Source organism: Mytilus californianus, unplaced genomic scaffold (genome assembly GCF_021869535.1).
Source record: "Mytilus californianus isolate M0D057914Y unplaced genomic scaffold, xbMytCali1.0.p SCAF_49, whole genome shotgun sequence".
Classification (NCBI taxonomy): domain Eukaryota; kingdom Metazoa; phylum Mollusca; class Bivalvia; order Mytilida; family Mytilidae; genus Mytilus; species Mytilus californianus.
The window spans coordinates 156,288-175,546 of NW_026262700.1; the positions used below are offsets into that span (position 1 = coordinate 156,288).

The following is a 19,259-nucleotide window of genomic DNA, read 5'->3' on the forward strand; positions in this document are numbered from 1 at the left end:
TTTAAAAATAATTTTGTATTCAATGTCTTGAATATATTCTATCACCAAATTGGTTAAAAACATTTCTGCATTTTTAATAACTTTATTTGTTATTTATAGCCCTTTCAATTTCGTTTTTGATAGTAATGCAAGGGAAACAATCCAAATTATACATCATATACATTGCAAACTGTGGTATTTTTATTCTTATTTCACCATCCTCTGAGTTTAACATTTAAGGTATACATCTGTGTCTTGATTTTGTTTTAGAAATTTATCCTGTTTCAAGTTCATGTGACAAATGATAAATTTTCAACAACAAAAGAAGAACCCTGAAAGAAAGAAAAATTGTTTCAAAAGAAATTCGTGAAGGCATCAGAGATTGGAACCTATACTCAGAAGATTCCGATTCTATCTCGACAGAGTTTTGACAGCTGATACGATCGTACGTTAAATGCTAAGGGGAAGAGATTAAAATCAAAAAGAACAGTCGGGTAGCCATCAGATAAAGCAAGGGACTGGAGTGAATGGTTAAGGTGATATGGAGTTTTGGCCATCAGTCATTTCAAATTCTACTAATAAATATTTTGGCATATGTATATGGTCTTGTTAAACTTATAACGAAATAATTTGAACTGTATGTTGCCATCTTGTTTTATTTGGTTAAACCGTGTTTCAATTAAGTTCGGTTACACGCCATTATGCAGACAGCCCATTTAATTTTGTAAATATAATACAATTATCAATAAAGAAAGTGGCTGATTGAAGATTTCATCTGATATAACTATCTATAAAAAATGGCCGATTTGAGGTAACATCTAATACATTATCTATAAAATGTGCTTAAATCTTATCAAGTATAAACTATAAATAAGTATTTATCTATAAAATTAGTTAAATTTTGTATATATAATGGAATTATCAATAAAGTGGCCGCTTGAAGATTTCACCTGATACAATTATTTATAAATATTGTCGATTTGAGGTTACATCTAATAAATTATACATAAAAAGTTTTTGAATCTTGTAAAATATAATAAAACTATCAATAAGTAATTATCTATAAAAATTGGATGAATTTTGTAAATATAATAGAATTATCAATAAAGAAAGTGGCCGATTGAAGTTTTCATCTGATACAATTATAAAAAAATGGTCGATTTGAAGTTACATATAATACATTATTATTTTACTTATATGTAATATAAGATTTGTTTAAACAAACAAGAGTGTAAATAATATCTGGTGAAAGATGCTGACATCATTAAAATGTAACTAATCCTGATAGACAATAGGACATGCACAATCCTTCCAACTGGACTGTACAAAAATTGAGATAAGAATTAGAAAAACGAGGGATAAAGACACCTTTTATTTTAGACACGACGTTTCCCACGTGCTGCCTCATAAAAATATACGACAACGTTTGGAGCTGGGTATCTTATGCAATATCTGGAGCCGCTGCATACAGGAAATTTAGAAAGGAAAATCCTTCAAAATAGATAAGTCTAAATTTGCATCTTTGAGACCAAAAAATGTCAGACTTCTATCTGTTGTTGAATATATTTGCTGTGTAAACGGTATAAACTGTTGACACTGAGAACCCCCTTATAATTCATCACCCCAAACTCAATCCCAGCCTTCCCTTTGTGGTATGGTACCTTGCAGTACAATTTCAGAGAGATCCATACACTTGAACACAAGTTATTGTCTGGAAACTAGAAAAATGCTTATTTTGGGCCCCTTTTTCTTAAACGTTTTGGGTAATTACCCCCAAACTCAATTCTAGCTTTCCCTTTGTGACATGGAACCTTGTAGTACAATTTCATAAAGATCCATACACTTACACACAAGTTATTGTCATGAAACTAGAAAAATGCTTGTTTTTATACCCTTTTTTGGCCCCTATTTCCTAAAATTTTGAGGCAATTACCCCCAAAATCAATCCCAGCATTCTCTTTGTGATATGGAACCGGTGGTTGAGACATACTAAAGTTAGAGAACGGAAACTAAAAATTTAGCAACATACATACGTACGTACAGACGGACAAGGGTAAAACTTAATGCCCCCTCCGCTACGACAGGGGCATACAAATATTTTTAATCCTCTATAAATATTTTTATCCTCTATATAAAAAGGAATTTTCTTGTGCTTAAAATTTTTTACTAAGATATTTTTAATAAACCTTCAAAAAAATATGACAACAACTTTATAAAAAATGAGAGGAAAATTCATATTTACAAAATAATTATTCCACACTTGTAACAAATACTTTAAAACAATATTTATATCAACACCTTTATATATATTGAGGCAAAATATACCAATTAAAATAAACTCATAAAGAACCAGTGTATTAAAAAATTAACTTACCTTATCTTTCCCTCAAGAACTGCATGGTCATAATCTCAATTCAAATTTCCAATGGACTTTGCAACCATAACAACCCATTTAAATACTTCATAAACGTATTAAAATAGAAAATGACATCATAGTCATGGCTGGCAAATTTCCAATATACATAATTTAAAAGCAGTTTAGGTGAGATAAACAAAAAAGGTTCATCAGCAACATTTTATATTGGCAAATTTCATTAAACTAAAGTTATTGGCAAATTTCCAATGGAATTTATTAATAATAAAGTTTTTGGCAAATTTCCAATATACATAATTTAAAAGCAGTTTAGGTGAGATATTCAAATGAGTTTCAATTACCAACCTTACACTGCCTTTTAAATTATGTTTTGTACTTAAGTAATTGTCCATTAACCTGGAAACCCTCCCCCCCCCCTTTTTTGCACCTTATTCCTTAACGGTTTGAGCCATAACTCCCAAAGACAATTCTTACCATCCCTTTGTGATATAATTTCAGAGATCCATACACCATTCCACAATTTATTGTCTGAAAACTAGAAAAATTCTTATTTGGGCCCTTTTTTGACCCCTAATTCCTAAACTGTTAAGACCATAAATGTCAGAGTATCAAATAACCCCCATAATTCAATTTTTAATGAAATCAAACAAAGTTTCATTTTGGACCTTAAGGACCTTAATGTGGATAAATTTAAAAAAAGGCCCAAAATCCAAAAATCTATATACACAGTTAGATTCAGGATATCAAAGAACCCCATATATTCAATTTTTGTTGAAATCAAACAAAGAGTGATTTTGACCCTGATTTGTATCAACTTAATACTGGGCCCATAATCAAAAATCTAAATACATGTTTATATTCAGCATTTCAAAGAACCCCAAGAGGTCAATTTTTATTAGAATCAAAATAAGTTTAATTTTGGACCCTATTAAAATAGAAAATGACATAATAATCATGGCTCAAAATAAACAAAAAAACTTCATCAGCAACATTTTTATTGGCAAATTTCCAATGAAATTTATTAAACAAGTTATTGGCAAATTTCCAATGGAATTTATTAATAATAAAGTTTTTGGCAAATTTCCAATATACATAATTTAAAAGCAGTTTATGTGAGATAAACAAAAATCGATCCCAACAACCTTCCTTTTGTGGTCATAAACCTTATGTTTAAATTTCATAGATTTCTATTAACTTATACTAAAGTTATATTGCGAAAACCAAATGTCTTCGGACGACGACGACGACGCCAACGTCATACCAATTTACAACCGCAAAATTTTTGCGGTCGTATAAAAAGAGCTGTGTACACATCAAATGCTGAAACAGATGATCACGTTTCCGGACCTTGATGATAAGCAAATGTGTGCCCTACTGGATGAGGAGTGTCGGGATATTATAAAAGTAACTTCGTCATCACAGAAAGTGGACGCAGTAGAAAGACAGGATTTCAAACTCCTTGAAAGGTTCCGTTTACATGACGACAGGTTGTCGCTACCATCTCATGGTCTAGTTAGTATATAACTTAAATATTAAGACAGGCATTCCTTTACCTACATGGCGAAATAAAAATTAGAAAAAAAAGTGCCATTGCTGTCTTTTTCGTCTGGTAAGTACTTGACTTAAATATTAAAAAAAAAAAAACAGGTATTCCTTGACCTTTATAAGGAATTAAAGTAGAACATGAAATGACATTTCTGTCTGGTTAGGTTAATATGTCATTAAAACATTATAAAACAAAAGATGAAATCCTTTTCCTAGATACAAATTAAAAAAAAATGTTTGGGAGCATAATAAATTCTTAGTTTATTGACTGAAACTAACACAAAGACTACTCATATAGAAAACTGTTTTTATCATATCATGTTTTGGACCTTCATCCCTATACAACATCGACACAGCTAGTAGCATTAACTAGAGGCTCTTAAGAGCCTGTGTCGCTCACCTGATTCTACTTTGGTTTTGGAAATCATGTATAAATAGATTAAAATCATAACAGATACCCTAATAATGAGTGAGGCCAAATTTGGTTTAATATTGGTCCTGTAATTTAATAAAAAAAATCCTGGTGGCCATCTTGAACAAAATCGGCAACAAAGTAGCAACACTTAATCAGCACCTCATAAGGAACATTTATGCCATGTTTTGGTTTCATTCCATTCAGTGCACCTCTAGAAGAAGCATTTGTATGTATTTCCCATAGGGTCTTATGTTAAAGGAAGTCCCCCCATTGGCGGCCATCATGGATGAAGGATCAGCTTAAAAGTAACAAAACTTAGTCATCACCTCATAAGGAACATTCATGCCATGTTTGGTTTCAATCCATTCAGTATGTGGTTCTCTAAAAGAAGACATTTGTATGTATTGTGCATAGGGTCCTTTGTTAAACATTGTCCCCATCTGGTTAAAAAAAATTCTGCATTTTTAATAACTTTATTTGTTATTTATAGCGCTTTCAATTTCGTTTTTGATAGTAATGCAAGGGAAAAAATCCAAATTATACATCATATACATTGCAAACTGTGGTATTTTTATTCTTATTTCACCATCCTCTGAGTTTAACATTTAAGGTATACATCTGTGTCTTGATTTTGTTTTAGAAATTTATCCTGTTTCAAGTTCATGTGACAAATGATAAATTTTCAACAACAAAAGAAGAACCCTGAAAGAAAGAAAAATTGTTTCAAAAGAGATTCGTGAAGGCATCAGAGATTGGAACCTATACTCAGAAGATTCCGATTCTATCTCGACAGAGTTTTGACAGCTGATACGATCGTACGTTAAATGCTAAGGGGAAGAGATTAAAATCAAAAAGAACAGTCGGGTAGCCATCAGATAAAGCAAGGGACTGGAGTGAATGGTTAAGGTGATATGGAGTTTTGGCCATCAGTCATTTCAAATTCTACTAATAAATATTTTGGCATATGTATTTGGTCTTGTTAAACTTATAACGAAATATTTTGAACTGTATGTTGCCATCTTGTTTTATTTGGTTAAACCGTGTTTCAATTAAGTTCGGTTACACGCCATTATGCAGACAGCCCATTTTATTTTGTAAATATAATACAATTATCAATAAAGAAAGTGGCTGATTGAAGATTTCATCTGATATAACTATCTATAAAAAATGGCCGATTTGAGGTAACATCTAATACATTATCTATAAAATGTGCTTGAATCTTGTAAAGTATAAACTATAAATAAGTATTTATCTATAAAATTAGTTAAATTTTGTATATATAATGGAATTATCAATAAAGTGGCCGCTTGAAGATTTCAACTGATACAATTATTTATAAATATTGTCGATTTGAGGTTACATCTAATAAATTATACATAAAAAGTTTTTGAATCTTGTAAAATATAATAAAACTATCAATAAGTAATTATCTATAAAAATTGGATGAATTTTGTAAATATAATAGAATTATCAATAAAGAAAGTGGCCGATTGAAGTTTTCATCCGATACAATTATCTATAAAAAAAATGGTCGATTTGAAGTTACATCTAATACATTATTATTTTACTTATATGTAATATAAGATTTGTTTAAACAAACAAGAGTGTAAATAATATCTGGTGAAAGATGCTGACATCATTAAAATGTAACTAATCCTGATAGACAATAGGACATGCACAATCCTTCCAACTGGACTGTACAAAAATTGAGATAAGAATTAGGAAAACGATGGATAAAGACACCTTTTATTTTAGACACGACGTTTCCCAAGTGCTGCCTCATAAAAATATACGACAACGTTTGGAGCTGGGTATCTAATGCAATATCTGGAGCCGCTGCATACAGGAAATTTAGAAAGGAAAATCCTTCAAAATAGATAAGTCTAAATTTGCATCTTTGAGACCAAAAAATGTCAGACTTCTATCTGTTGTTGAATATATTTGCTGTGTAAACGTGCGGTATAAACTGTTGACACTGAGAACCCCCTTATGATTCATCACCCTAAACTCCATCCCAGCCTTCCCTTTGTGGTATGGTACCTTGCAGTACAATTTCAGAGAGATCCATACACTTGAACACAAGTTATTGTCTGGAAACTAGAAAAATGCTTATTTTTGGCCCCTTTTTCCTAAACGTTTTGGGTAATTACCCCCAAAATCAATTCCAGCTTTCCCTTTGTGACATGGAACCTTGTAGTACAATTTCATAAAGATCCATACACTTACACACAAGTTATTGTCATGAAACTAGAAAAATGCTTGTTTTTTTACCCTTTTTTGGCCCCTATTTCCTCAAATTTTTTGAGGCAATTACCCCAAAAATCAATCCCAGCATTCTCTTTGTGATATGGAACCGGTGGTTAAGACATACTAAAGTAAGAGAACGGAAACTAAAAATTTAGCAACATACATACGTACGTACAGACGGACAAGGGTAAAACTTTATGCCCCCTCCGCTACGACAGGGGCATACAAATATTTTTAATCCTCTATAAATATTTTTATCCTCTATATAAAAAGGGAATTTTCTTGTGCTTAAAATTTTTTACCAAGACAATTTTAATAAACCTTCAAAAAAATATGACAACAACTTTATAAACTAGAGGCTCTCAAGAGCCTGTGTCGCTCACCTGACTCTACTTTGGTTTTAGAAATCATGTAAAGATAGATAAAAATCATAACAGATACCCAAATAATGATTGAGGCCAAATTTTGATTAATATTGGTCCCGTTATTTAATAAAATAGCCTGGTGGCCATCTTGAACAGTAAATCGGCAACAAAGTAGCAACACTTGGTCAGCACTTCATAAGGAACATTCATGCCATGTTTGGTTTCATTCCATTCAGTGGTACTCTAAAAGAAGACATTTGTATGTATTTCCCATAGGGTCCTATGTTAAACTAAGCCCCCCCCCCCCCTAGGGGCCATCTTGGATGATGGATCGACTGCAAAGTAACAACACTTGGTCAGCAACTCATAAGGAACATTCATGCCATGTTTGGTTCAATTCCATTCAGTGGTTCTCTAAAAGAAGACAATTGTATGTATTTCCCATAGGGTCCTATGTTAAACTAAGTCCCCCGCTGTCAGCCATCTTGGATGATGGATCGGCTACAAAGTAACAACACTTGGTCAGCATCTCATAAGGAAGATTCATGCCATGTTTGGTTTCATTCCATTCAGTGGTTCTCTAAGAGATGACATTTGTATGTATTTCCCATAGGTCCTTTGTTAAACTAAGTCCCCTGCTGTCGGCCATCTTGGATGATGGACCGACTGCAAAGTAATAACACTTGGTCAGTACCTCATAAGGAACATTCATGCCATGTTTGGTTTCATTCCATTCAGTGGTTCTCTAAGAGATGACATTTGTATGTATTTCCCATAGGTCCTTTGTTAAACTAAGTCCCCTGCTGTCGGCCATCTTGGATGATGGCCCGACTGCAAAGTAACAACACTTGGTCAGCACCTCATAAGGAACATTCATGCTATGTTTGGTTTCATTCCATTCAGTGGTTCTCTAAAAGAAGACATTTGTATGTATTTCCCATAGGGTCCTATGTTAAACTAAGTCCCCCGCTGGCGGCCATCTTGGATGATGGATCAGCTACAAAGTAACAACACTTGGTCAGAACCTCATAAGGGACATTCATGCCATGTTTGGTTTCATTCCATTCAGTGGTTCTCTAAAAGAAGACATTTGTATGTATTTCCCATAGGGTCCTATGTTAAACTAAGTCCCCTGCTGGCGGCCATCTAGGATGATGGACCGACTGCAAAGTAACAACACTTGGTCAGCATCTCATAAGGAACATTCATGCCATGTTTGGTTCCATTCCATTCAGTGGTTCTCTAAAAGAAGACATTTTTATGTATTTCCCATAGGGTCCTATGTTAAACTAAGTCCCCCGCTGGCGGCCATCTTGGATGATGGATCGGCTACAAAGTAACAACACTTGGTCAGCACCTCATAAGGAACATTCATGCCATGTTTGGTTTCATTCCATTCAGTGGTTCTCTAAAAGAAGACATTTGTATGTATTTCCCATAGGGTCCTATGTTAAACTAAGTTCCCCGATGGCGGCCATCTTGGATGATGGATCGGCTACAAAGTAACAACACATGGTCAGCACCTCATAAGGAACATTCATGCCATGTTTGGTTTTATTCCATTCAGTGGTTCTCTAAAAGAAGTCATTTGTATGCATTTCCCATAGGGTCCTATGTTAAACTAAGTCCCCCGCTGGCGGCCATCTTGGATGATGGATCAGCTACAAAGTAACAACACTTGGTCAGAACCTCATAAGGGACATTCATGCCATGTTTGGTTTCATTCCATTCAGTGGTTCTCTAAAAGAAGACATTTGTATGTATTTCCCATAGGGTCCTATGTTAAACTAAGTCCCCTGCTGGCGGCCATCTTGGATGATGGACCGACTGCAAAGTAACAACACTTGGTCAGCATCTCATAAGGAACATTCATGCCATGTTTGGTTCCATTCCATTCAGTGGTTCTCTAAAAGAAGACATTTTTATGTATTTCCCATAGGGTCCTATGTTAAACTAAGTCCCCCGCTGGCGGCCATCTTGGATGATGGATCGGCTACAAAGTAACAACACTTGGTCACCACCTCATAAGGAACATTCATGCCATGTTTGGTTTCATTCCATTCAGTGGTTCTCTAAAAGAAGACATTTGTATGTATTTCCCATAGGGTCCTATGTTAAACTAAGTTCCCCGATGGCGGCCATCTTGGATGATGGATCGGCTACAAAGTAACAACACATGGTCAGCACCTCATAAGGAACATTCATGCCATGTTTGGTTTTATTCCATTCAGTGGTTCTCTAAAAGAAGTCATTTGTATGCATTTCCCATAGTGTCCTATGTTAAACTAAGTCCCCTGCTGGCGGCCATCTTGGATGATGGATCGGCTACAAAGTAACAACACTTGGTGAGCACCTTATAAGGAACATTCATGCCATGTTTGGTTTCATTCCATTCAGTGGTTCTCTAAAAGAAGTCATTTGTATGCATTTCCCATAGGGTCCTATGTTAAACTAAGTCCCCCGCTGGCGGCCATCTTGGATGATGGATCGGCTACAAAGTAACAACACTTGGTCAGCACCTCATAAGGAACATTCATGCCATGTTTGGTTTCATTCCATTCAGTGGTTCTCTAGAAGAAGTTCAAAATGTAAAAAGTTAACGCCGACGACGGACGACGACGGACGACGCCGGACGACGGACGCCAAGTGATGAGAAAAGCTCACTTGGCCCTTCGGCCGGGTGAGCTAAAAATGAGAGGAAAATTCATATTTACAAAATAATTATTCCACATTTGTAACAAATACTTTAAAACAATATTTATATCAACACCTTTATATATATTGAGGCAAGAGGAAAATTCATATTTACAAAATAATTATTCCACATTTGTAACAAATACTTTAAAACAATATTTATATCAACACCTTTATATATATTGAGGCAAGATATACCAATTAAAATAAACTCATAAAGAACCAGTGTATTAAAAAATTAACTAACCTTATCTTTCCCTCAAGAACTGCATGGTCATAATCTCAATTCAAATTTCCAATGGACTTTGCAACCATAACAACCCATTTAAATACATCATAAACGTATTAAAATAGAAAATGACATCATAGTCATGGCTGGTAAATTTCCAATATACATAATTTAAAAGCAGTTTAGGTGAGATAAACAAAAAAGGTTCATCAGCAACATTTTATATTGGCAAATTTCATTAAACTAAAGTTATTGGCAAATTTCCAATGGAATTTATTAATAATAAAGTTTTTGGCAAATTTCCAATATACATAATTTAAAAGCAGTTTAGGTGAGATATTCAAATGAGTTTCAATTACCAACCTTACACTGCCTTTTAAATTATGTTTTGTACTTAAGTAATTGTCCATTAACCTGGAAACCCTTCCCCCCCCCCTTTTTTTGCACCGTATTCCTTAACGGTTTGAGCCATAACTCCCAAAGACAATTCTTACCATCCCTTTGTGATATAATTTCAGAGATCCATACACCATTCCACAATTTATTGTCTGAAAACTAGAAAAATTCTTATTTGGGCCCTTTTTTGACCCCTAATGCCTAAACTGTTAGGACCATAAATGTCAGCGTATCAAATAACCCCCATAATTCAATTTTTAATGAAATCAAACAAAGTTTCATTTTGGACCTTAAGGACCTAAATGTAACAAAACTTAGTCAGCACCTCATAAGAAACATTCTTGCCATGTTTGGTTTCATTCCATTCAGTGGTTCTCTAAAAGAAGACGTTTGTATGTATTTCCCATAAGGTCCTATGTTAAACTAAGTCCCCCACTGGCGGCCATCTTGGATTACGGATCGGCTTCAAAGTAACAAAACTCGGTCAGCACCTCATAAGGAACATTCATGCCATGTATGGTTTCATTCCATTCAGTGGTTCTCTGAAAGAAGACATTTGTATGTATTTCTCATAGGGTCCCATGTTAAACTAAGTCCCCCTAAAGGCGGCCATCTTGGATTATGGATCGGCTTCAAAGTAACAACACTCGGTCAGCACCTCATAAGGAAAATTCATACCATTTTTGGTTTCATTCCATTCAGTGGTTCTCTAAAAGAAGACATTTGTATGTATTTCCCATAGGGTCCTATGTTAAACTAAGTCCCCCGCTGGCGGCCATCTTGGATTATGGATCGGCTTCAAAGTAACAACACTCGGTCAACACCTCACAAGAAACATTCATGCCAAGTTTGGTTTCATTCCATTCAGTGGTTCTCTAAAAGAAGACATTTGTATGTATTTCCCATAGGGTCCTTTGTTAAACTAAGTCCCCTGCTGGCGGCCATCTAGGATGATGGACCGACTGCAAAGTAACAACACTTGGTCAGCATCTCATAAGGAACATTCATGCCATGTTTGGTTCCATTCCATTCAGTGGTTCTCTAAAAGAAGACATTTTTATGTATTTCCCATAGGGTCCTATGTTAAACTAAGTCCCCCGCTGGCGGCCATCTTGGATGATGGATCGGCTACAAAGTAACAACACTTGGTCAGCACCTCATAAGGAACATTCATGCCATGTTTGGTTTCATTCCATTCAGTGGTTCTCTAAAAGAAGACATTTGTATGTATTTCCCATAGGGTCCTATGTTAAACTAAGTTCCCCGATGGCGGCCATCTTGGATGATGGATCGGCTACAAAGTAACAACACATGGTCAGCACCTCATAAGGACAATTCATGCCATGTTTGGTTTTATTCCATTCAGTGGTTCTCTAAAAGAAGTCATTTGTATGCATTTCCCATAGGGTCCTATGTTAAACTAATTCCCCCGCTGGCGGCCATCTTGGATGATGGATCAGCTACAAAGTAACAACACTTGGTCAGAACCTCATAAGGGACATTCATGCCATGTTTGGTTTCATTCCATTCAGTGGTTCTCTAAAAGAAGACATTTGTATGTATTTCCCATAGGGTCCTATGTTAAACTAAGTCCCCTGCTGGCGGCCATCTTGGATGATGGACCGACTGCAAAGTAACAACACTTGGTCAGCATCTCATAAGGAACATTCATGCCATGTTTGGTTCCATTCCATTCAGTGGTTCTCTAAAAGAAGACATTTTTATGTATTTCCCATAGGGTCCTATGTTAAACTAAGTCCCCCGCTGGCGGCCATCTTGGATGATGGATCGGCTACAAAGTAACAACACTTGGTCACCACCTCATAAGGAACATTCATGCCATGTTTGGTTTCATTCCATTCAGTGGTTCTCTAAAAGAAGACATTTGTATGTATTTCCCATAGGGTCCTATGTTAAACTAAGTTCCCCGATGGCGGCCATCTTGGATGATGGATCGGCTACAAAGTAACAACACATGGTCAGCACCTCATAAGGAACATTCATGCCATGTTTGGTTTTATTCCATTCAGTGGTTCTCTAAAAGAAGTCATTTGTATGCATTTCCCATAGTGTCCTATGTTAAACTAAGTCCCCTGCTGGCGGCCATCTTGGATGATGGATCGGCTACAAAGTAACAACACTTGGTGAGCACCTTATAAGGAACATTCATGCCATGTTTGGTTTCATTCCATTCAGTGGTTCTCTAAAAGAAGTCATTTGTATGCATTTCCCATAGGGTCCTATGTTAAACTAAGTCCCCCGCTGGCGGCCATCTTGGATGATGGATCGGCTACAAAGTAACAACACTTGGTCAGCACCTCATAAGGAACATTCATGCCATGTTTGGTTTCATTCCATTCAGTGGTTCTCTAGAAGAAGTTCAAAATGTAAAAAGTTAACGCCGACGACGGACGACGACGGACGACGCCGGACGACGGACGCCAAGTGATGAGAAAAGCTCACTTGGCCCTTCGGCCAGGTGAGCTAAAAATGAGAGGAAAATTCATATTTACAAAATAATTATTCCACATTTGTAACAAATACTTTAAAACAATATTTATATCAACACCTTTATATATATTGAGGCAAGAGGAAAATTCATATTTACAAAATAATTATTCCACATTTGTAACAAATACTTTAAAACAATATTTATATCAACACCTTTATATATATTGAGGCAAGATATACCAATTAAAATAAACTCATAAAGAACCAGTGTATTAAAAAATTAACTAACCTTATCTTTCCCTCAAGAACTGCATGGTCATAATCTCAATTCAAATTTCCAATGGACTTTGCAACCATAACAACCCATTTAAATACATCATAAACGTATTAAAATAGAAAATGACATCATAGTCATGGCTGGTAAATTTCCAATATACATAATTTAAAAGCAGTTTAGGTGAGATAAACAAAAAAGGTTCATCAGCAACATTTTATATTGGCAAATTTCATTAAACTAAAGTTATTGGCAAATTTCCAATGGAATTTATTAATAATAAAGTTTTTGGCAAATTTCCAATATACATAATTTAAAAGCAGTTTAGGTGAGATATTCAAATGAGTTTCAATTACCAACCTTACACTGCCTTTTAAATTATGTTTTGTACTTAAGTAATTGTCCATTAACCTGGAAACCCTTCCCCCCCCTTTTTTTGCACCGTATTCCTTAACGGTTTGAGCCATAACTCCCAAAGACAATTCTTACCATCCCTTTGTGATATAATTTCAGAGATCCATACACCATTCCACAATTTATTGTCTGAAAACTAGAAAAATTCTTATTTGGGCCCTTTTTTGACCCCTAATGCCTAAACTGTTAGGACCATAAATGTCAGCGTAACAAATAACCCCCATAATTCAATTTTTAATGAAATCAAACAAAGTTTCATTTTGGACCTTAAGGACCTAAATGTAACAAAACTTAGTCAGCACCTCATAAGGAACATTCTTGCCATGTTTGGTTTCATTCCATTCAGTGCTTCTCTTAAAGAAGACGTTTGTATGTATTTCCCATAGGGTCCTATGTTAAACTAAGTCCCCCACTGGCGGCCATCTTGGATTACGGATCGGCTTCAAAGTAACAAAACTCGGTCAGCACCTCATAAGGAACATTCATGCCATGTATGGTTTCATTCCATTCAGTGGTTCTCTGAAAGAAGACATTTGTATGTATTTCTCATAGGGTCCCATGTTAAACTAAGTCCCCCTAAAGGCGGCCATCTTGGATTATGGATCGGCTTCAAAGTAACAACACTCGGTCAGCACCTCATAAGGAAAATTCATACCATTTTTGGTTTCATTCCATTCAGTGGTTCTCTAAAAGAAGACATTTGTATGTATTTCCCATAGGGTCCTATGTTAAACTAAGTCCCCCGCTGGCGGCCATCTTGGATTATGGATCGGCTTCAAAGTAACAACACTCGGTCAACACCTCACAAGAAACATTCATGCCAAGTTTGGTTTCATTCCATTCAGTGGTTCTCTAAAAGAAGACATTTGTATGTATTTCCCATAGGGTCCTATGTTAAACTAAGTCCCCCGCTGGCGGCCATCTTGGATGATGGATCCGCTACAAAGTAACAACACTTGGTCAGCACCTCATAAGGAACATTCATGCCATGTTTGGTTTCATTCCATTCAGTGGTTCTCTAAAAGAAGACATTTGTATGTATTTCTCATAGGGTCCCATGTTAAACTAAGTCCCCTACAGGCGGCCATCTTGGATTATGGATCGGCTTCAAAGTAACAACACTCGGTCAGCACCTCATAAGAAACATTCATGCCATGTTTGGTTTCATTCCATTCAGTGGTTCTCTAAAAGAAGACATTTGTATGTATTTCCCATAGGGTCCAATGTTAAACTAAGTCCCCTAATGGCGGCCATCTTGTATTATGGATCAGCTTCAAAGTAACAACACTTTGTCAGCACCTCATAAGGAACATTCATGCCATGTTTGGTTTAATTCCATTCAGTGGTTCTCTAAGAGATGACATTTGTATGTATTTCCCATAGGGTCCCATGTTAAACTAAGTCCCCCGCTGGCGGCCATCTTGGATTATGGATCGGCTTCAAAGTAACAACACTCGGTCAGCACCTCATAAGGAAAATTCATACCATTTTTGGTTTCATTCCAATCATTGGTTCTCTAAAAGAAGACATTTGTATGTATTTCCCATAGGGTCCTATGTTAAACTAAGTCCCCCGCTGGCGGCCATCTTGGATTATGGATCGGCTTCAAAGTAACAACACTCGGTCAACACCTCACAAGAAACATTCATGCCATGTTTGGTTTCATTCCATTCAGTGGTTCTCTAAAAGAAGACATTTGTATGTATTTTCCATAGGGTCCTATGTTAAACTAAGTCCCCCGCTGGCGGCCATCTTGGATGATGGATCCGCTACAAAGTAACAACACTTGGTCTGCACCTCATAAGAAACATTCATGCCATGTTTGGTTTCATTCCATTCAGTGGTTCTCTAAAAGAAGACATTTGTATGTATTTCCCATAGGGTCCAATGTTAAACTAAGTCCCCTACTGGCGGCCATCTTGGATTATGGATCGGCTTCAAAGTAACAACACTCGGTCAGCACCTCACAAAAAACATTCATGCCATGTTTGGTTTCATTCCATTCAGTGGTTCTCTAAAAGAAGACATTTGTATGTATTTCCCATAGGGTCCCATGTTAAACTAAGTCCCCCGCTGGCGGCCATCTTGGATTATGGATCGGCTTCAAAGTAACAACACTCGGTCAGCACCTCATAAGGAAAATTCAAACCATTTTTGGTTTCATTCCAATCATTGGTTCTCTAAAAGAAGACATTTGTATGTATTTCCCATAGGGTCCTATGTTAAACTAAGTCCCCCGCTGGCGGCCATCTTGGATTATGAATCGGCTTCAAAGTAACAACACTCGGTCAACACCTCACAAGAAACATTCATGCCATGTTTGGTTTCATTCCATTCAGTGGTTCTCTAAAAGAAGACATTTGTATGTATTTCCCATAGGGTCCTATGTTAAACTAAGTCCCCCGCTGGCGGCCATCTTGGATGATGGATCGGCTACAAAGTAACAACACTTGGTCAGCACCTCATAAGGAACATTCATGCCATGTTTGGTTTCATTCCATTCAGTGGTTCTCTAAAAGAAGACATTTGTATGTATTTCCCATAGGGTCCTATGTTAAACTAAGTTCCCCGATGGCGGCCATCTTGGATGATGGATCGGCTACAAAGTAACAACACATGGTCAGCACCTCATAAGGACAATTCATGCCATGTTTGGTTTTATTCCATTCAGTGGTTCTCTAAAAGAAGTCATTTGTATGCATTTCCCATAGGGTCCTATGTTAAACTAAGTCCCCCGCTGGCGGCCATCTTGGATGATGGATCAGCTACAAAGTAACAACACTTGGTCAGAACCTCATAAGGGACATTCATGCCATGTTTGGTTTCATTCCATTCAGTGGTTCTCTAAAAGAAGACATTTGTATGTATTTCCCATAGGGTCCTATGTTAAACTAAGTCCCCTGCTGGCGGCCATCTTGGATGATGGACCGACTGCAAAGTAACAACACTTGGTCAGCATCTCATAAGGAACATTCATGCCATGTTTGGTTCCATTCCATTCAGTGGTTCTCTAAAAGAAGACATTTTTATGTATTTCCCATAGGGTCCTATGTTAAACTAAGTCCCCCGCTGGCGGCCATCTTGGATGATGGATCGGCTACAAAGTAACAACACTTGGTCACCACCTCATAAGGAACATTCATGCCATGTTTGGTTTCATTCCATTCAGTGGTTCTCTAAAAGAAGACATTTGTATGTATTTCCCATAGGGTCCTATGTTAAACTAAGTTCCCCGATGGCGGCCATCTTGGATGATGGATCGGCTACAAAGTAACAACACATGGTCAGCACCTCATAAGGAACATTCATGCCATGTTTGGTTTTATTCCATTCAGTGGTTCTCTAAAAGAAGTCATTTGTATGCATTTCCCATAGTGTCCTATGTTAAACTAAGTCCCCTGCTGGCGGCCATCTTGGATGATGGATCGGCTACAAAGTAACAACACTTGGTGAGCACCTTATAAGGAACATTCATGCCATGTTTGGTTTCATTCCATTCAGTGGTTCTCTAAAAGAAGTCATTTGTATGCATTTCCCATAGGGTCCTATGTTAAACTAAGTCCCCCGCTGGCGGCCATCTTGGATGATGGATCGGCTACAAAGTAACAACACTTGGTCAGCACCTCATAAGGAACATTCATGCCATGTTTGGTTTCATTCCATTCAGTGGTTCTCTAGAAGAAGTTCAAAATGTAAAAAGTTAACGCCGACGACGGACGACGACGGACGACGCCGGACGACGGACGCCAAGTGATGAGAAAAGCTCACTTGGCCCTTCGGCCAGGTGAGCTAAAAATGAGAGGAAAATTCATATTTACAAAATAATTATTCCACATTTGTAACAAATACTTTAAAACAATATTTATATCAACACCTTTATATATATTGAGGCAAGAGGAAAATTCATATTTACAAAATAATTATTCCACATTTGTAACAAATACTTTAAAACAATATTTATATCAACACCTTTATATATATTGAGGCAAGATATACCAATTAAAATAAACTCATAAAGAACCAGTGTATTAAAAAATTAACTAACCTTATCTTTCCCTCAAGAACTGCATGGTCATAATCTCAATTCAAATTTCCAATGGACTTTGCAACCATAACAACCCATTTAAATACATCATAAACGTATTAAAATAGAAAATGACATCATAGTCATGGCTGGTAAATTTCCAATATACATAATTTAAAAGCAGTTTAGGTGAGATAAACAAAAAAGGTTCATCAGCAACATTTTATATTGGCAAATTTCATTAAACTAAAGTTATTGGCAAATTTCCAATGGAATTTATTAATAATAAAGTTTTTGGCAAATTTCCAATATACATAATTTAAAAGCAGTTTAGGTGAGATATTCAAATGAGTTTCAATTACCAACCTTACACTGCCTTTTAAATTATGTTTTGTACTTAAGTAATTGTCCATTAACCTGGAAACCCTTCCCCCCCCTTTTTTTGCACCGTATTCCTTAACGGTTTGAGCCATAACTCCCAAAGACAATTCTTACCATCCCTTTGTGATATAATTTCAGAGATCCATACACCATTCCACAATTTATTGTCTGAAAACTAGAAAAATTCTTATTTGGGCCCTTTTTTGACCCCTAATGCCTAAACTGTTAGGACCATAAATGTCAGCGTAACAAATAACCCCCATAATTCAATTTTTAATGAAATCAAACAAAGTTTCATTTTGGACCTTAAGGACCTAAATGTAACAAAACTTAGTCAGCACCTCATAAGGAACATTCTTGCCATGTTTGGTTTCATTCCATTCAGTGGTTCTCTAAAAGAAGACGTTTGTATGTATTTCCCATAGGGTCCTATGTTAAACTAAGTCCCCCACTGGCGGCCATCTTGGATTACGGATCGGCTTCAAAGTAACAAAACTCGGTCAGCACCTCATAAGGAACATTCATGCCATGTATGGTTTCATTCCATTCAGTGGTTCTCTGAAAGAAGACATTTGTATGTATTTCTCATAGGGTCCCATGTTAAACTAAGTCCCCCTAAAGGCGGCCATCTTGGATTATGGATCGGCTTCAAAGTAACAACACTCGGTCAGCACCTCATAAGGAAAATTCATACCATTTTTGGTTTCATTCCATTCAGTGGTTCTCTAAAAGAAGACATTTGTATGTATTTCCCATAGGGTCCTATGTTAAACTAAGTCCCCCGCTGGCGGCCATCTTGGATTATGGATCGGCTTCAAAGTAACAACACTCGGTCAACACCTCACAAGAAACATTCATGCCAAGTTTGGTTTCATTCCATTCAGTGGTTCTCTAAAAGAAGACATTTGTATGTATTTCCCATAGGGTCCTATGTTAAACTAAGTCCCCCGCTGGCGGCCATCTTGGATGATGGATCCGCTACAAAGTAACAACACTTGGTCAGCACCTCATAAGGAACATTCATGCCATGTTTGGTTTCATTCCATTCAGTGGTTCTCTAAAAGAAGACATTTGTATGTATTTCTCATAGGGTCCCATGTTAAACTAAGTCCCCTACAGGCGGCCATCTTGGATTATGGATCGGCTTCAAAGTAACAACACTCGGTCAGCACCTCATAAGAAACATTCATGCCATGTTTGGTTTCATTCCATTCAGTGGTTCTCTAAAAGAAGACATTTGTATGTATTTCCCATAGGGTCCAATGTTAAACTAAGTCCCCTAATGGCGGCCATCTTGTATTATGGATCAGCTTCAAAGTAACAACACTTTGTCAGCACCTCATAAGGAACATTCATGCCATGTTTGGTTTAATTCCATTCAGTGGTTCTCTAAGAGATGACATTTGTATGTATTTCCCATAGGGTCCCATGTTAAACTAAGTCCCCCGCTGGCGGCCATCTTGGATTATGG

At 36.5% G+C, this 19,259-nt stretch overlaps 1 long non-coding RNA gene across 1 annotated transcript; it reads right to left on the bottom strand.

The window, feature by feature from the left end:
* Positions 1 to 6,913: 6,913 nt before the first annotated feature.
* On the bottom strand, positions 6,914 to 17,178 carry LOC127700146 (uncharacterized). Its single transcript, XR_007981473.1, has 3 exons — positions 16,509 to 17,178; positions 12,065 to 12,562; positions 6,914 to 9,444 (listed from the first exon to the last, which is right to left on the bottom strand). It is a non-coding gene; the product is annotated as an uncharacterized LOC127700146 (long non-coding RNA).
* Between the last annotated feature and the right edge of the window lie 2,081 nt (positions 17,179 to 19,259).